This window comes from Bos taurus, chromosome 2 (genome assembly GCF_002263795.3).
Source record: "Bos taurus isolate L1 Dominette 01449 registration number 42190680 breed Hereford chromosome 2, ARS-UCD2.0, whole genome shotgun sequence".
NCBI classification, from domain to species: Eukaryota; Metazoa; Chordata; class Mammalia; order Artiodactyla; family Bovidae; genus Bos; species Bos taurus.
Window position 1 is genome coordinate 9,859,390 of NC_037329.1, and position 4,278 is coordinate 9,863,667.

Genomic DNA, 4,278 nt, shown 5'->3' on the forward strand with positions numbered 1-4,278 from the left:
TGCCGCCGCACAGCACGTAAAGCTACTCGCTCACGCGCCGCCGGAATGCGGCCTTTGCGACAGGTTGGTGCTGCAGAGCATGGTGGGTAGTGAGGACCGGAACCCGGAAGCGAATCTGCGCCTGCGTTTATGCGTCGGCGGGCCAGGAGGGGGAGGAGACGAGACGTGGGAAAATGACTGCGCGTTACACGTCATGTTGCTCAGTCGCCTGGCCTTTGCTAGATTGCCGCAGGCTCGGTGATAGTTGGGGGAAACAGATTGGAACCCACTGCGTTTGTGTTGTCCCTACACAGTCTGTTTCGCTGACGATGTGCGACTTTTGCCCATCTTCGTCTTGGGTGGAGGCTCTTCTTGCCGGCTGGATTAGCAGTCATCTGTATTATCTCCATTCTGGATGACTGCTGCTGCTGCTGTCACTCCAGTCGTGTCCGACCCTTAGCGACCCCATGGACTGCAGCCTACCAGGCTCCTCTGTCCATGGGATTTTCCAGGCAAGAGTACTGGAGTGGGGTGCCATTGCCTTCTCCGATTCTGGATGACTGCCGAACATCGATAGCAACTCAGGGCTGGTTGGAGGGCAGGGTACGGAGTTACCTTCTTCTCGGTCCCAGGTGGAGCAGGGCCAGTTTACTGGCGAGTGCGGCGTGCACTCAGTTTATTGTGGAGGTTTATGAAGAAATGGAGAAGGTTTCCTTTTATTTGAGGAGTGCCTAACGGTGAACTCCTTTGGTGTATTAGGTTTATCGAGTTAATTTCAGGCTTTAGGAAAGTGCCTAGATGATTCCTAAAATCTTTGTAATGAGAGGTTACCAAACCTAGTTTGAGGGTGGAGGGCACATGTCAACAACTTTCTTTAAATGCTTCAGTTCAGTTCAGTCGCTCAGCCGTGTCTGACTCTTTGGGACCCCATGGACTGCAGCATGCCAGGCCTCCCTGTCCATCACCAACTCCCATAGCTTACTCAAACTCATGTCCCTTGAGTCAGTGATACCATCCAACCATCTCATCCTCTGTTGTCCCCTTCTCCTCCTGCCTTCAATCTTTCCCAGCATCAGGTGGATCAGTTCTTCCTATCAGGTGGCCAAAGTATTGGAGTTTCAGCTTCAACATCAGTCCTTCCAATGAATATTCAGGACTAATTTCCTTTAGGACGGACTGGTTGGATCTCCTTGCAGTCCAAGGGACTCTCAAGAGTCTTCTCCAACACCACAGTTCAAAAGCATCAATTCTTTGGCGCTCAGCTTTCTTTATAGTCCAACTCTCACACCCATATATGACTACTGGAAAAAACCATATCTTCGACTAGATGGACCTTTGTTGGTAAAGTAACGTCTCTGCTTTTTAATATGCTGTTTAGGTTTGTCATAGCTTTTCTTCCAAGGAGCAAGTGTGTTTTAATTTCATGGCTGCAGTCACCATCTGCAGTGATTTTGAAGCCCCCCAAAATAAAGTCTGCCACTGTTTCCCCATCTATTTGCCATAAAGTGATGGGACCGGATACCATTTAAATACTTGGTAATTTAGAAACAGTGACAGACTCGATGGGCATGAGTTTGAGCAAGCTCTAGGAGTTGGTGAAAGACAGGGAAGCCTGGTGTGCTCAGTCCATGGGGGTTGCAAAGAGTTGGATACGACTGAGTGACTGAACTGAACTGAATCCAGAAACTAGTTGGCAGAGCATACACACTATTTCATTTGGTTATCACACTGACATTGAGATGGAAGTTGCTACTGTTAGCATTTTAAAGTGAAGCACAGAAAAGAAGAAACATATTCAGGATTCTGATAAAGGCCAAGCTAGAAATTCCAACTTTGGCAGTTAAACTTCAAATGGGGGCAGGAGGAGGCAGGCCACAAACTTTGAAAGAATGCCATAGCTGGAGAACTTGTGCCAGAAACTGATTAGAACCCAATACGTCCAAGATGGTGGCTAACTCAGTGGTAACAAATCAGCTTGCTAAGTCCATCAAAGACCAAAAGTGGGTGTTGGCCCAATTCCATGAAATCCCTGCTCCTTCCCACAAATGGGCTTCCCTGGTGGCTCAAATGGTAAAGATTAGTCTGCCTGCAATGCAGAAGACCTGGCTTCAATCCCTGGCTCTGGAAGATCCCCCGGAGAAGGAAATGGCAACCTACTCCAGTGTTTCCTGGGAAAATCCATGGATGAGGAGCCTAGCAGGTTACAGTCCATGGGGCCCGCAAAGAATCCCACGCAACTGACCGGCTAATGCTTTCCCCCCAAATAATCCTCCCACTCATTTGCCTGTGAAATTACCCAGCCCGTAAAGAACTAACCATGCCGTATTTCTGAGCCACTCTCTGATATGGCCCACTGCTGCACTCCTGTCGAATGTATTTCTCTCTAGGTAAATCCACTTTTTACCTATCTCTTTGTCTCTCACTGAACTCTTTCTGAAAGGAGACATCTGAGCTTCATTACGTTCTGAAACCAGATGAGTGATTTCATCTAAAAGACCATGGGTTCAAGTCCCAATCTCAGTCACACAGCTTCCACTTCAAAGTCTAAATACATATCACTGATAAAACAAAAGTAGATGAATAAATGGGGCCTATTAATATTTATACAAAGCAAAATTGTTGTTTAGTCACTAAGTTCTGTCCTACTATTTGCAACCACATGGACTGTAGGCTGCCAGGCTCCTCTGTCCATGGAATTTTCCCAGGCAAGAATACTGGAATGGGTTGCCATTTCTTTTCCAGGGGATCTTCCTGACCTGGTGATGCTGAGCAGGGCCCTATGGGACTCCTGGACATGAAGGCCTTTTTGTCTGCCATTCCTTGTAGGCATGACTCCAGCCTCTATGACCGTCTCCAAGTTCCAAAGGGTGGAAGAAGTGAAAGTCACTCAATCACGTCCAACTCTTTGTGACCCTATGGACTGTAGTCCATTGCAGGCAGATTCTTTACCATCTGGGCCACCAGAGAAGCCTAAATTTAAGTCACTCGCTCAGTCATGTTCGACTCTTTTGCGACCCCGTGGACTGTAGCCCACCGGGCTCCTCCGTCCATGGGATTCTCCAGGCAAGAATACTGGAGTGGGTTGCCATTTCCTTCTCCAGGGGATCTTCCCAACCCAGGGATCGAACCCAGGTCGCCCACATTGCAGGCAGATGCTTTGATCTCTGAGCCACCAGGGACTCCCTAGAGAAGCCTGAAGGGCAGAACAATTCCTAATCAAAGGAGAAGAACAGAACCAACTGAGGTAAGATTAAAGGGACCAGAGACTCATCAAGATTAAGGAGACAGGACCACCTAAGATGCTACACACACCCTAATCTCAGCAACTCCACTCTTTTGAAACTGCAGAAGGAAGAATGAAGAGTGTTACTGCCTTGATCCTTACACATACCCTTGCCTGATGATATAACCTCTTCCTGCTCACCAGGGAGGGGAAGAGAAAAGAATAGAGACTCAAGATCCCAAACAAACAAAACCAAAGGTCCTTGGTGCTGTGTGTGTGTGTGTGTGTGTGTGTGTGTGTGTGTGTATGAGAGAGAGAGAGAGAGAGAGAGAGAGAGAGAGAGAGAGAGGTTACCCATTATATTAAAATTCCCACTTTAGAAACTAAAGGGGCAAGTTTCTTCTTTTCTCTTATCCCACAGACCTAGATTCTAGTTACATAATTTAGAATTTGACCAACAGATTCTTCCTGCCACCTCCCTACCATGCCTAAGCTTTTAATCTCAAAGAAATGAAACAAGACTCAGAAATAGTTCTGGAGTCCTTCAGAGCATTAGAAGAATACATTTTATTACAAATCCAGTGGTGATAGGCTGGTGGCAGCATCTGCTCTATACTTTAATTACATCCATTGCTATTATCTCTTGCTCTTTTAGTTTTCCTAACCTGAATTCTCCAGGTTTCCCAAAATTCTGGATATCCTAAGATTGCCAGATTCCTTAGATTCTGTGGGCAACATTTCCAATAATTTTTTAAAACTTAAATTTGGCTTGGTTTTAGTTGTTTGCACCTAAAGACTCTTTCATGGGATAAATTATACCTGCCTTTCCAAATTTATATGTTGAAACACTGATCTTTAGAACCTCAGAATGTGACTGTATTTGCAGGTAAGGCCTTTAAATAGATGATTAAGTTAAAATGAGGCTCTCAGTTTGAGCTCTAATACAATCTCATGGGTGTCCTATTAAGAAAAGGAAATTTGGACACACAGAGACTTTAGGTATGCATGTGCAAAAAGGAAATACCACATGAAGACACAGCAAGAAAGTAGCCATCTGCAAGCCAAGGTGGGAGGCC